Below are 15,217 nucleotides of genomic sequence, written 5' to 3' on the forward strand. Positions count from 1 at the left end.
TCCAAGATGATCTATACAAAAATCATTATTAGATCTATGACAACTGGGATAAGAAAGAAAATGTTTTGGATCAGCCACTTGTTTTTCTTCAATCAGCGAGCCATGGTCTGGAACATCATACTCATTCCTTGTGGTGATATTTTGCATCATCTCTTCCACTGCACTTACCAAAATGTCGAGCTTTACCTCTAAAGATGTTGATTCCTATGGATCTATGTTCTTCATCTCTTCCTCCTTCAACTTTACCCTTCTGATCAACAAATTAGCCTCTACATCTACTGCACTGTTCTACATCTCTTCAAGTGTTGTAAGACTCCTTTCTCTCAGCTGAAACTCCATTTCCGGATCAAAGGCTTCCGGATAATGCAAGAGAGCTTAATCAGGAGGAGGTCTTATATTAACAGGCATCGAACAATAAGCTTGGTTAAATTTGGAAAAAAAAAATTGTATTGTCTCCCTTGGCTATCTTTTCAGCTGGTTATACTCTTCTAGAATAAAGAAAGGGTTCTGTCTAACCACCCACTTATCGAGGAAAACTTTGACAAACTGTTAGAAATCTGAGATGCTCGCATGAGGCAGGGTTTTGAACCAACTCTTGACTTTTCCTTGCAAAAAAAGAGCAAAAAGCCTAATACTGGCATCCTCTTCATCAACTTCAAAAGTGTTAATAAAAGACTCAAAATTCAGTACATGCCTCTCAACAGTGATGTTGTCACATTGACCATCAAATCTTGGTAGATATAGGTAATGATTTTTAGGAAAAGCATGGGATATAGGAGGTAAAATCAGAGGCTTGTATCTATCTGGAATTTTACAAGGTATAGGAATATATATAGAAGCTATATAATTATTCTTGATCTCTTGAGATTCATCAGTTTGAAGATGGTCATCATAAGATTCAAAAGAAGGGTCTTGATCAAGATCAAAGGCATGCAAATATTTTGTATTCACAATCTTCAAAGGGAAGTAATCACATGCAGGTCTATGATATTTTCTCAAATACAATATACTTTGTAAAGACTTCTTAACATTCTCGAGAAATGAGAAGAAATAATTTATAACAAAGAACATAATGTCTTGGATGAAATTCCAACTTGAATACCTAATCTTTCCATATTGTCCTTTCATGTTTATGTTGGTCGGGTTCATCCTCCAGTGGAGTCCTTTGATCTCATCTCGAAACTGATTTAGAGTCGCCAGGTGAATGATTTTAGCCTTCTGGTGTCTGATCATTGTCCACCATCAACAATCAGATCTAAACTTGATACATTTTTCTAAGGAACATAAAACTACATTCCCCAGTATGGTCGCTACTATGTGGCAACCCATGGATTGAACCTCAGGCTGAAGGAAGGCAATGACAGGGTAATCACAAACCACACTTAGCCAAGTAGCTAGCCCTACTAGGCCAGGAGAGGGCTCTCTCTTTAAGGATCTTAGCCAAGATGACTGGATCAAGAAAATGATATTAGGATAGGTATAGTAGCACAAGGTTTGATTTGATTTGAAGGGGTTTTGTTGGATCGGGAGGAGCCAACCAGTTAGGGCAAGGAAATTAGGTCAAAATTGCAGGGTGTTTGATGGGGCAAGGTAGGTATAAAATTTATCACTCTAAGATTTTGATGAGTGAGGTGTTTCAAGACCGGTGAGAAGCTAGGAAGAGGATGTGATCACCATGGATCCTTCCTAAACTGAAGAAAACATAAACTGTGAATATTTTCCCAACACAGAGCATTAATGTTATGGGTTCTGCCTATCAACTTGAAAACATCCACTTAGAAGCACTGAAATGATTAACGAAGTACACAAAACATTTTAACATATGATCACAAGAGAGGAAATGTAATTAAACGTCATACCACATGGATCCCAAAGAAATACCTGCAATTTTTCATTAATCTCCTGCTAAACTGATACAAAATGATGTCCAATCAAATCGTAAGCATCTAACTAAGTCCAACCCTTTACAATGAGAAAGAAGAAGAATATATGGACATTGATTCAACCTCCTCCCATCCTCAGGGGTTGAATCCCTAAGATGAGGAGCTAATCTAACCAACACTGAACAAAAAACTGGAATCTAGGCATCCTAACAACTTCCCTCTAAAAGTGAGGAAACTGATTCATTTGTGCTCAAGATGACTTTTAATCTAATGAATCTATCTTCTAATACTTATAACCCATCATATTTAGAAGCCTAGTCATAATTTACATTAGTAAAATACCCTCCATGGGAGAAAATCCAAAATTGTAGTCACAGCACAGTGAAATGGCAATAAAGTGCAATTTTTGTCCTATGCGTAGCGCCACTGGTCCTATGCGCAGTGCTTTTTGCTGGTCCATTTTGGGGGCCTTCTCGGTATCCCAGTTGAGCTCATGATAGATCATTGGAAATCGATTCAAGTGTTCTTTCCAAAAGATCTTGAATTTTTTCATTTCTAGCTCATTTGACCCCTCGAATGTTGATTCTCCCAAGACTGCTTTTGTGTGTCCAAAAAGGGGCAAAAAGGTCATTTTTGGAGTGTTTTTTGACCTTTTGGTAGACTACTTCTACTCCAAAATCTTAGAAAACGCATAGGGTGCATGTACTCATCACTCTGAATCCAAAAATGCAAACCATTTGTCCATTGGGTGTCCCTAGGAAAAGCACAGCGCTAGTGGCGCTATGCATAGAGCCAGATTTCCTGTGTAAAAATTGCCAAAATTTTAGCCTTGTCTTCATTTGGTTGACCCTTATGTTGCAAATCCTGTTCCGGGTCCTGTAATGGCAAGCCATGTGCTTGATGATTTCGGTTGTCCCTGTTGGCCTTTTGGAGCAGCTTCTCCAAATGCAAATTAACCCTGTCAACTGTCTCAATGCCATGACGGATGTGTGGTTGTTCTGGTTCATCATCTTCCTTCAAATCAAAATATTTTTCCTCCTCATCATCAAGGTTTTCCTCCAGCACCTTTTCTTTCCCTTTATCTAGCTGTTGCACCTATTGTACCTATTGTGTGATGAAGAAGGCAAAGCGCCTTCCACACTTTGTGGAGTAAGCATTTGCCTATGATTTGATGAAGAAGGTTGTTGCCTGATAATCCTGCACCCTTTGTGTGGTTTTCTCTGATGCTGAGGTTCACCTCTTGAACTTCCACTACCACTGTTTTCCTCCTCCTCATAATCTATGTCTTCTTTGTCCATGTTTGCCAAGTTTTGAAGCTTGTACCCCTAGAGAAGGTATGGAAGGAGCGAATATTGGTGATTAGGAATAAGGGAAGGGGAAATGATCTTCTGTGGTATTGGTGGACTAATGAGAAGGAGGGTATAAACTATGAAAATGAGTGAGAGGGACTAGGATTTTAGGATGTTGCTTTGGGGATGAAGGAATAAGGGATATGGAGGGATAAGTAGAAGGGGTTAGGGTTTTGAGAATAAGTGAAAGGAGATATGGGAGGGATTAGGGTTTTTTAGGAATGAATGATGGGAGGTATAGAAAGGGTTAGGGTTTTATGGAATGATTAGAGGAAATTTAGGGTTTCAATTTAGGCATAGAAAATTAACCTTAAGTAAATTAATTGAATGCCAAGAGTGAAGCTTAGGGGTAACGCTTACTTGCTTGAGGGCCAAAGAAGGCAAACACAGTGTTTTTTGTGTGGCAGGAGGGCATTTTGGCCCTTGCTGGCCCTATCTGCAGTGCCACCAATAGGTGCATAGTGCCTCTTTCTATGTTCAGAACCATTCAATTTAACACTGGGGAAACTTCCCTATGCGTAGCGCTCCAACTCTATGCGCATCGCTCCCTCCTCTATGCACAACGCCTCCACAATTTTTTCCTCCAAGTTGCAGGTTGATTTTGACTTCCTTCCCGGTGTCCAAATTAGGCATGGGATAGCTTGTTGGAAATACTGTCAAGTCTAATTTCCATATAGGCCTTTAGGTTTCAATTTCGAGCTCATTTCACCTGTCAAAAATGCAACCTCCCAAAACGGGTCAAAAAATGCAGAATGAGGGTGAACAAATGAAGAGTGTTGTTGTAGGCAATGTTTGGAGGTCTTCCTCAACTCGAAATTGAGCTCATGATAGCTCATTGGAAATATCTCCATGTCTAGTTATCATTTAACTCATCAAGAAAGTCTTCTCGACATTCCATCTAGGTGAGAAAGTAGTTTTCCCAAGGTCTTTTCAGAAGTGCATCAACTCTCCTGAGGCAAATTATTGTTTAGACATTCCTCCCAAACCATGAGACCTGTGTAAAAAATGAAGGAGGTTGTTCTTCTTGGGTATATGGTGGACAGAAACCTCTCTCACTTTTTTCAAATTGATATTTTCTTGGTTAAAAACATCATTTGAAGAAAAACAATCCCGATATGTGGAACAAGGGATTCGTAGAAATGAAGGGAATGAAGGGGATTAGGGGCTTCTAAATTATTCAGAAAATTTTTGGAAGTAGGGAGGGATGTTAGTAAGTAGGGGAAAGTGTAATTGTAAGGATTGAGTGAGGGGAAGGGGTCCAAAAGTGCGAAACATAGGCCTAGCCTAGAAAAGTGTCAAATTGTAGCAATAGGTTAGGGTTTGTGGGAAAATGATGAATTTGAGCAATATAAGTGATGTGAAGTATTTAAGAAGGTATATTAAGGATAGGGGAAGGTACATGAGCATCAGGATACATGTTTTTGTTGATGATTTGACCATCAGATTCATGAAACCAAGAAAAATTGCCTTGAAAACCCTAGGAGAGAGAAATGAGCCTTACCAAGCACAACTGAAGCAACAAATATGGTGTAAAATGACCCATTGGAAGCTGAAATAATGATGAAAACTCTTTGAATGATGGTACACTCAGCCAAATGGTGACATGAACGAATACTTGGAAAACTGTGGAAGGAATGAAAACAATCCTAGACCTAATCCCTAGTGACCAAATTTTACTTGAAGACTCACTGAAACAACAAGAAATTGACATTGACACCCCAAGACCACTTTATAAGATCAGATTTGATCACTGGTGGAAAGCTGCAAAGACTGACACTAACACAATACACTTGGTAGCTTTGTTAGGACCTCAAATGTGTCTCAGGTATCACAATAATTCATCTTGAAGGTGGAAATCTAGAACTAGCTTGCCAATCATCAAAATCTTGTAGGTGGCAATGAATTTTGAGTAACTGTTGTATAGATGCGGCCAACCAAAGCGCTCCTACCCGCAAGACTGAGAACTATGTTCAGTACCAAATTAGGGACCGACTTAGAAAGACTGCAACATGATTGGTGATACCCTTCTTATATGTAATGTTCAAATGGAATTGTTGCAGATATGTGGACCATTTATGATATCGATCATTCTGAAACTTCCCTTGTGTATGTATAAATTGAAGAGGATGATGATATGTGTGGATGATCGAGTCTCATTTAGTAGAATATAATGTTTCCATTATCAGAAGGCCTACACAATGGAGTACGTTTCCTTATCATAGGTCAGGTATCTTCAAATAGTCTTAGAGAATATTTCACTATGATAGCCCATCGAATGCACTTGCTGAGTGAGGACTACACCAATAACATAGTCAGAGGCATATGTCTTAATTATAATTGGTTGTTATATGCATATCAGGCTTAGGATTGGTGAAAATAAAATGCGATGTTTCATTTCAACAAATGGATTCTATTGTGACTATAAAAAATAAAAATTACTTTTTCTCCACCCTTGGGAACTTGACTTAAGGGCCAAGTGATATGACATAACCGCAACATGAACCTTTCATAGAAATTGGCAAGTCCCAAGAAGTTGCAAAGCTCTGCTAGGGTTTTTGGGGCAAACTAATCTCGACTGACTTGGATATTAGTTGGATCCACATGTACACCTTTCTCATAGATAATGTAACCCAGATATTCGACCTTGCCCATGCCAAAGGAGCATTTTTCCATGTTAGCACATAAATTTTGTCTCCACAGAGTGTGAGGACCTACCAAATATGTTGCAAGTGATTTTCCCAACTCTTGCAGAAGATAAGGATGTCATCTAAATATATAGCCATAAACGAGTTGGTTAAAGGCCACAAGATGTCATCCATCAACCTCATGAAATTTGTGATGGAATTTGTCTAATCGAAGGGCATGACCAAACACTCAAAAAGACCCTCCTTGGAATTCAAGGAGGTCTTCCACACATCTGTGGGTTCTGTTATCCCTTAAGAAACCAATTTCTTGGTTGTGAAGAAATTGTGCTTAAGACATTGAATTTTATTATGCATGTCACTTATTTGTATAATGTGTCCTCATGTGAAGGACCTGAAAGACCTAACTTTTAACCCTTAATATTTAGCTGATAGGAAAATATCAAAATTCCATGTGATGCTGGATCTAAATGTTGTGTGAAGAATGTCTTGAGAAAATAAAGATAATATGTTGTGCTTGACAGGAACTATTATCTGTAACTTGGAAGAATTATAGAGGGTAGGATCTTTAAATATGGGAGCACTCTTTTAAGTAATTTTAACTTTATTCACATCTGTAAACAAATACTTGCAACTACATTACCATATTTAAAGAGAGGAAGAAACATAATGACACATAACATAGAAATTACAAAATCATACCCAACATTGTGTGGAAAACTCCTGATTCTTTCATTAATCATCAATTTATCAAGTACATAATAGCATAGTCCTCAGGTTCTTCAAAATTTTGACCCTTCTTCTATAATGTTGCCTTTTTTCAGTCATCATGAGACGGTAACTACCAAAACTGTCAAACTTCTTAGCTACCTTCTAACTGTCTAAAGTAAAAGTCATTACATAATATTACATTAGAGGGTAAAAGACACCTCATTTTTCACAAGACATAAGATAACATGAAGTAACAAAAATTAAAGTATGATTGGTGACTGTTGCTCGCGGTTTGAATCTGTGGCTTGAGTAGGTGGTCCTGCTGATGCATCTTTGGTCTACTCTATCATCCATTGTTTGCATTTTCTCCATAATGGTACATTTGACTTTGGTGCTTCCTCTAACTTGACAAGTGTTATTCTGCAAGTTGTAATCCTACTATAAGTAGGCTTATCTATAAATAGATTCTTCACCATCCAGAGAAGCTTAAAATATTTGTTAAGGTAGTTCACAATGGTGGCTCCCTTTAGTACTGCTGTCTTTTCAGGCGTGTTATCAACTTTTATCTTTGTCTCAACTAGCAAAGTCTCATATGTCTTCCATGGAAACAAGTTTCCTTATAGATCCCAGCAAGAGGGAAGTCTAGCTCTAACTCTTTAATAAGATGTTAAACTTGGAAACTGCTTCCTTCATCTCATTTATCTCCTTCTCAGCAATATTCCTATAAATATTTCTGACAATCATCTTGTTGAAATCTATTGCACATAATGTTTTGTCTGGCATATCATGCTCCTTCAATTCTGTAGTAGATTTAGAATTATTGAAATCTATGATTCTCTTCGCAAACTTTGATCTATCTAAATCTTTTTGTTTATTTTTTATGACCACCTCTTCCATGTCTTGGACTATTGTTTTCTCTTCAGATATAATAACAAGAAATTCCCAAATGTCGTTGATAACCTCAATGATTTCATCCCATAGAATTTCCCTGGCTTGAATCAAGGACATATTGCCCTTCAATTTTTCCTTTAGCCTTTTGATTTCATCTTCAGTCCTTAGAAGATCTTCCCTGTACTTCTTAGCATTTTCCTTCTCCATTCTTGCTTCTTCTTCACTAAAATTCAATAGCTTGCAAGCTGTTTCCAAATCTCTTTGTGCTTTCTTTACATCATGCTCAACCATTTTAAGCTTTGTTCCCAACTGTAAAACCTGTGTTGCTAGATCATCTGTGTTGGCTGGAATTACTATTATACAGACAAGAGTGTCTACCTATCGTTGCAGCTTATCCAAAGATTCTTTAAGTAAAGAAATTTCTTTAGTTTTCTGCAACACATCTTGTAGGAGCTTTTCCTTTTCATTTTGTACTTCAGTTATCCCTACAACAATGGAATGCTCACCTGTAGGTAGATTTAGTTTATTCTTCAAAACCCCAATCTCTGACTTAGCAGATTGCAAAAAAGTTTTAATAGCAAGTTGGTCATTAGGATTGACACCTATTTTTATGATAATTTTCTTTAGCTCATCCACCTGAGCATTCAAAGCTCTAGAGTTGGCTTTCTCCAACTTTAATTGTTGAATTACCTTATTTAGCATTTTTTCTACCTTAACAGCTGCTGCATTTGTTTTATGTAAATCATTTACAATCAATTGCCCAGTTTTCATGTGCAAATTGATCTTATCAAGCATTGGAAGCTTGTGAGTGTCAACAGTTAAATTCACAGTCTTGAAATTACTGGTGGACCCAACTGATATTTCAGTAGGATGAGAAAAAGCAATTTTAAGTTGGCTCTTCTCCAAATCCATAGCAGATAGCAATCTAGTTTGTTCAGGAGCAACTTGAGACTCAGCTTGAGCCTCCATATTTAACTTCACCTTCTGGTTTCTCTCAGCTATTTGAGCAAACATACTTTGAATTAAAGGAACCTGATCATGAACAGGTTCTCTGGAAGATGGGGAAGCTAGGGCACCTTCTGTTTCTCCTAACTGAATCACCAAACTAGGTTGTGCTGAAGACATTGCATCCTGAAGCTTAGTCCTTTTTGCTGCTTTAGATTCTTCCTCATCCAAATCAATAACTTCTTCTCTAGCCCTCTTGACACCTTTTTTTGTAATGCTAGGGGTTTCAGTCTCTGTCCCCTGAGTGTTCTGCAAACCTCCATTTTCCAATTTCTCTGTTTCTGGTCTACTTTCATGCACAAAGGTTGAATATCGATTCTCTAGCCTTCTTTTGGAAATATTTTGAAGAGGGTCATAAGCCCACTCAACCACCTGTAAAAGGCACATGGTTACACTAAAAAATGTCACCATGACCATTTACAGTTAGGATGACTCTATCAACAGTCATGCTACCCTCTTAGGCAAGTCTTATGCCTCTGCTTTCCATGTCAAACTCCAAAAAAGAGAGAAAGTCTTTCTAAATGTATTTATCTCTGGGGACGCAGGTTCTCTCAACCTTACCTGCGAGGACGCACCCAATGTTCACAAAAACTGCGTCTTTGGACGCTCTGTATGTAAAGGTGCAGGTGCGTCCCCCTGAAAAGGTTAAAATGCGCAAGTTTCATCTTTAAAAAGTCACTTGTGGTTATTTCTAGAGCATTCTAGAAGCTTGTTCGACGTGTATTGAGCGCCTCCAGATGGTTCATGCACTCCTACCAAAGAGGAACTTATCCCATCAATAGGGGAGCTATCCCATCCAAAGAGGGGATTATCCCATTGACGGTGGACCTGATTAACCTCCTCTTGAGCACTATAAATACAGGCATTGGGTCAGAAGGAGAGGAGGTTGAAAGCTATACATTTCTAAGGGTAAATGCTGCAGGAATTAGGACTCCCATTTAGAAGCTTGTGAGGAGAGATTGCCATCTTTGCTTGTTCTATTTGGAAGTGGGTGAGCTTTGTCAAAGTAAAGGAAGACTCTTGTGGACCCTAGAAGGAGCTTGCACAACACCAAGGCTCAGGTTGTAATGGTTCCTTTTGATTACCTTTAATGCAAATTGGTCCATTCTTCTCAATAACTTGTTGTTTATGAGTTATTTCATGTACTCCTTGGTCTATATGTTGAATATGCTTTGTTTTATGTTATAATCAGGTGCTATTTAATTGTTTGACTGTTGGTGATTGCAGGTTTTGGAGAAAAGGAGGAGCTCATCCAGATCAACAAAGCTTGGACTTCTACAACAACGTTTGGACAAAGGTAAGAACAAAACACTTGATTTCTCATATTATAATGCATGTTTAGAGAAGGATAGTTCTAGTTTGTCTTGTTTGTCACTAGAGAGTCTTAGGCTCCTAGGGAGGTTGGTTGTGTCCGCACAATCGACTCTTTCCGCCTGACAAATTGGCGACTCTGCTGGGGATTCCATTAATGTGAAAAGTCTTTTCCTTTGTGTGAACTTTGCTCTGAGAAAATTGGTTTATTTTTCTGGTTTTGGCTCTGTGACTTTGTCTGTGGGTGGGTTAGCTTAGGATTAGATTCTTTTTGGTTTTTCTTGAATTTTTCAGTAGGACGCAACCTCTGAGTGTTGCACAGTGCGTCCCTGGGCGCACTGTCGCTGTGTGCACAGAGCGGGCCCGCACCTGTGCTAACGGGTCGCCTGCGTCCCCTGCTAAAATTTGAGAAAATTCCATTTTTTGCATTTTTTCTCTTAGATTTTGCTTTTTCTTAGTTTTTACTGCCCAGATTCATTAGTCTCTTGTCAAAGATCTTCACCTGAACTTGTTTCGATAGCATTGAGTGTTTTAGTGGATTTCATGGAAGTTTAAGCCCTAGGGTTTGATTTTTGAGTAGGTCTTGTAGTGACTTTGGCGGTAGAAGTTGTCAAGCCTTAGATATCTCTGGTTTTGTCAGCATTCTTAGAAGTCAGACCTGTCATAAAGTCTACCTGTGAGAGCACCTTACCATTGAGTTGTTTCTTTGGGCAAATTTCGAAGTGCTTGTTGTTTAAGTCTTGAATTCCATTTTACAAAAAGAACAAAAAGATTTGAGTTTTGTTTTGACTAGTCTTTTGATTCTGCATTAGCTGGTCCTTGATTTGATTTTGGTCAAGTAAAACAACCTAGAATCATCTTTGTGAGCTTTTGCCTTGTTAGGTTTGCTTAGAGTAATTTCCTTTTTGATTTGCTTGTGAGTCAAGTTTTCATAATTTTTATAGCTTTTAAGATTGATTTTCGTTACAATAGATTTATATGCTTTATTAAAAAGAGAAAATACAAAAACATCTCCTTTGAAAATTTTTGTTTCAAGTAGCTTTGAAAAGTTTTGAAAGAAAAAGAGTTTTTCGTGCACGTAAGGAGTGGTCATGTTTGTATGCTTGAAAAGAAAAAGAGAATTGTTTCTTTGATTGTCTTTATTAAGAAAGTTGTTTTCTTTAAAATTTGCATTCTCTCAACTCTCTTAGTTAAGAAATTCATTGAAAAAGGAAAAGTAGCGTAAATCATCTTAGGTGCATCTTTGTAGTGGTTTGAGTCGAGTCTACACACCATTGGTTTCACTTCCGCTACCTTTTGTCTTTAAGGAAAACCATAAAATTAACGCTTAAAGTAAAATTGACGTAGTAACTTTTATTTTCTAGGGCTCTGAAACACCAATTTAGATCAGGCTAGTGTCTTGGAGTAGGTGAGTAATTAACTCTCCAAGACAACAAAACCAAACAAGTAGCTTATCTTGTGATAGAATAAATCCAATTGTCTCATTTGTACTCTGGGAAAGCTCCTCTTAAAGGAGAAGCACGAGCTCGTGTCCGAACCAGTGAGGGGATCAATCCCCCCTCGTTGGGAACGACGCCAGACATGCACGTATTACAAACGGTAAACCTCGGATTAACCATTGTCGAGGAGCCAGGGGTCACTTGTCGGTAAACCTTGGATTATTGTCAAGGAGCCGGCAAGGGGATTGAGCTTGATACTCTGCCCTTGCGTGCTGTCGGTGTTTAGACTGTTCCCCAAGTGCATTTGTTGCGGTTGGTAACCTTAGTGACCATTATCTTTAGTATTCTACCGAGGTGACGGTGGAGGGAAGATCCCACTGTACCTGGAGCAGACGTCAGCTAGACTCACTTGGATTTTCTGGGGGGTTCGCTTCACTCGAGACGGTTAAAGTGGAGGAACTTGGTCCAGTCTATTCATTAAGTAGGTTGCCGGGGTAACTGTTCCACCTGCCACTTCTGTACTGAATCCAGCGATGTTGGGCTTCATCACCAACTAGCGCTTTCGGTCTGGAAGGCTACTGTTTGTGCTTGGTTTGATGCTCTAGATTCTTTAGGCGTGTGATTCAAATTTGTTTGGTTCTTTAGAGACTTTAGGTGGTTTGATTTGAAATTTTTATTTTGTTTTCGTGTGTAGTAGTTAAAATTTTTTAGCTATGGCGGAATTACCGAGACAGTCCCGTAGACTTCGGGGCAAGTCACCTGAGATTGTTACCGGAACTGATTTGTTGATAAAACTCCGTAGATCACGGGGTGGATCTCCTGAAGACATCCCGGGTCAGTACGAAGGGCTGAAGGTCCTTGTAACTCCTCCTAGTGGCAGTAAAGTAGGTTCACCTGAAGAAGGAGAATCTTCCTTGGTAGTCCATCCAGATTACCAAAGTTTAGAGACAGGTTATAATCCCGAAGCTGTTACAGTTTCTGAGCTTGTTGGTAGTTTTTCGTCTGCTAGTGATACAGGCGAAGAACCTGAAATATCTGAACCTGTTACTCCAACTTCTAGTGTTCTAGATTCACCGAGAATAGAACGAATTATCACCGAAAATCTTCCGACTGGTTTGATTGCTATCGAAGAACTTGTTCCAGAGGAAGAAATAGGCGTTTCTCACCTTGAAGATCAACTTACTATTGAGCTCAGGGAGCGTGAATCTATCTTTTACAGTCCTCCTAGAAGTACTACTTGGTACCTTTCGTTAACTAATTATTTAGACAACTCAGGGATAGGTTTTTCTCCACCTCGTACTCCTTTTCCACCTGGAGGTATTCATACTCCTGTAAATATGTATGGTTAGTCGGTCGTGTTTACTCAAAGTCCTGAATCTTTCTTACACGGCGGTCCTTCTGTTCCCACTGGGTATCAAGCACTTTCTGGTACCTTTGCGGGGGCATCTCCTCAACCTGTTGATCATGGGTTATTAACTGGAAACAGTGGTAATATACCATTGGGTGTAGGAGACATTTACATGATGTCAGGTTCAGTTCCCATTTCCCAACCTCAAGGTGGCCAATTACCACCTGGGGGGCAGCCTCAGTTAACGCCTGGGGGGCAACCTCAAGGTACACAAATCGTGTCTGGGGGGCAACCTCAAGGTCAGTATGCACCTATGGTACAATACATGCCTCAAGGTCAACCCCAGCCTCAATATGTACCCCAAGGTCAACCTCAGTATCAATATCAACCTCAAGGATGGCAACCTCAAGGATGGCAACCCCAAGGGTATCAACCCCAAGGGTATCAACCTCAAGGGTACCAACCTCAAGGTCAAGGTCAACCCCAGTATCAGTATTTACCCCAAGGTTATCAACCTCAAGGTCAATACTCGAGTCAAGGTTATCAACCACCTCAAGGTCAGTCATATGGGCAAGGTGTGGGAACTGCACCTTTCAATTATCAATCCTATCCTCAATCCGGTTATGGACCTCAGTATTCTCAACCTGTTATGGGTCAATACCCTAGAATGTTAGTGTGGGATCCATCACAGGGTCAACAGGTGTTGCAGCCAAGTATACAGTTGGTACCTCAAGCTGGACAACCCGTAGTTTCTGGTTCACCCCAGCAACCGCAACCTGCCCAGTCAAATGTTCAAACTTCTGTAACTTCGGTAGTTACTCAGCCGCCAATTGCACCTAGTACTCCATCTCAAACGGCTGCTGCAACTACCGCTGCATCTACCGCACTTACTTCTGGAGTATCGACATCTCCGGTTTCTACTGTCTCTGCAACCACTCCTCAGGCATCTTTACCGTTGTCTGGACCTACGATTCAAACCACGGTCCAGATGCCTATGGGTCAGCCTGGTATAAGTACGGTTGTCACTTCTCAACCTCAATTTGTTCAACAACCGTACCAGGGACAGTACCAACAAAGGCAAGCTGTCCAGCAGCCAGTTTACCAGTATCAACCGTATCCTGGGTACACTTATCAACAACCTCAACAACCCCAGTACGGTCCGGTTAATCCTGGTTTTCCAGGAGGATATAATATCCCTAATGCAATTCCTGTTCCTAGTTATCCTGGATATCCTCCTCCTGGGGCTGGTGTCATGACTCAGAGTTTTAGAGATCCTAATCGGCAGTTACCGTTTATCGCAACTTTGGATTTACCAGATTTGACGCGCCTAACGAATGATCCAATTCAATATCTTCAGTTCTGGCCGCCAATGCCAAATAAGTTGCCCAGTGATATACCCAAGTTCGAAGGTAAGTCTGGAGAGGATCCGTCCAATCATGTGATGACTTACCACCTCTGGTGTGCTTCAAATTCTATCTCGGATGATTCGATCCGCTTACGTCTTTTTCAGCATACACTCATTGGTCTCGCGGCCAAGTGGTACATTGAGTTACCACGGGCCTCTTTTTACAATTTTAGCCAGTTAGCTACCTCGTTCTTAACTCACTTTCAGTTGCCGGTCAGATACGATAACGGCACGGAGTTATTAACTTCACTAAAACAATCGACGTCCACGTATATTTCTGATCACATTCATGAGTGGAGACGTCGAAGAAGGTTAGTGAAAGTTTTTATTCCGGACCAAATCTTAGCTGAATGGTTTGTTAAATCATTATTACCGAAGATTACTGAAGATGTAGCTAAGGCCGGAGTAGTTACTGAGGAGCAAGTCATTGCTCAGGCGCAGTACCTTGACTTAGTTTATACTCAGTCGGGTACGTTACACGAGAAGATTCCGGATCTTCCAAAATCGAATCAAATCGCTGCTGCTCCTTCGGGATCTCATGCCGCTGATGGTATGATTGGTACGGTGAACACAAAGAGCAAGAAGAAGTCTTCCAAGAGTTCTACTACTCCTATAATCACCTTGCCTGATTCCCCGACAGGAGAGTCTTCTCCTGAACTTTCCGCCGATATTCACGCTGTAGAGTCATCTACGGCCAAATCAAAAAATGGTGGGAAGAAGAAAGGAAAGAAGAAGGCTAAAGCAGACAAGGCTCCGAAGGAGAAAACAGAAAAGTCGGAAACCAATGACGAAAAGCGCAAACCTCGATATCCTTGTCTTATTTGTGAAGAGGATCATTTTACAAGAGATTGCCCTCATCGGGCCGAGGTTGTGAAAATAGTCAAAGTTCTCCCCCTCCTGCTGTGTTGAAAGATCCATTTCCAAAGCAGGAGAGTAAGATGATAGGTTCTTCCTCGACTGCCAGTGAAGAACCCATTTTGATGATGTCTCATGTGAGGATTGCGACTCGATCGCAAGATTATGGTAGTAAGAATCCTGTTGATGGTAAGGAAGCAGAATCTTCTCACTCTAACCCATCAACCTCAGCTCCTGGTTCCGATCCACTACAGATCGAAAAACCTAACCGAGACTTAGTAATCAAACCGCCCGCCAAGGGTGTACTTCGAAGGTCTGCTTTCAATCCACATGCGAGAGCAGCCCAGAATTACAACATTGTTGAGGACTTAGCTGTTT

This window comes from Pinus tabuliformis, chromosome X (genome assembly GCF_031772625.1).
Source record: "Pinus tabuliformis cultivar Carrire ecotype Pingquan chromosome X, CPIR1, whole genome shotgun sequence".
NCBI classification, from domain to species: Eukaryota; Viridiplantae; Streptophyta; class Pinopsida; order Pinales; family Pinaceae; genus Pinus; species Pinus tabuliformis.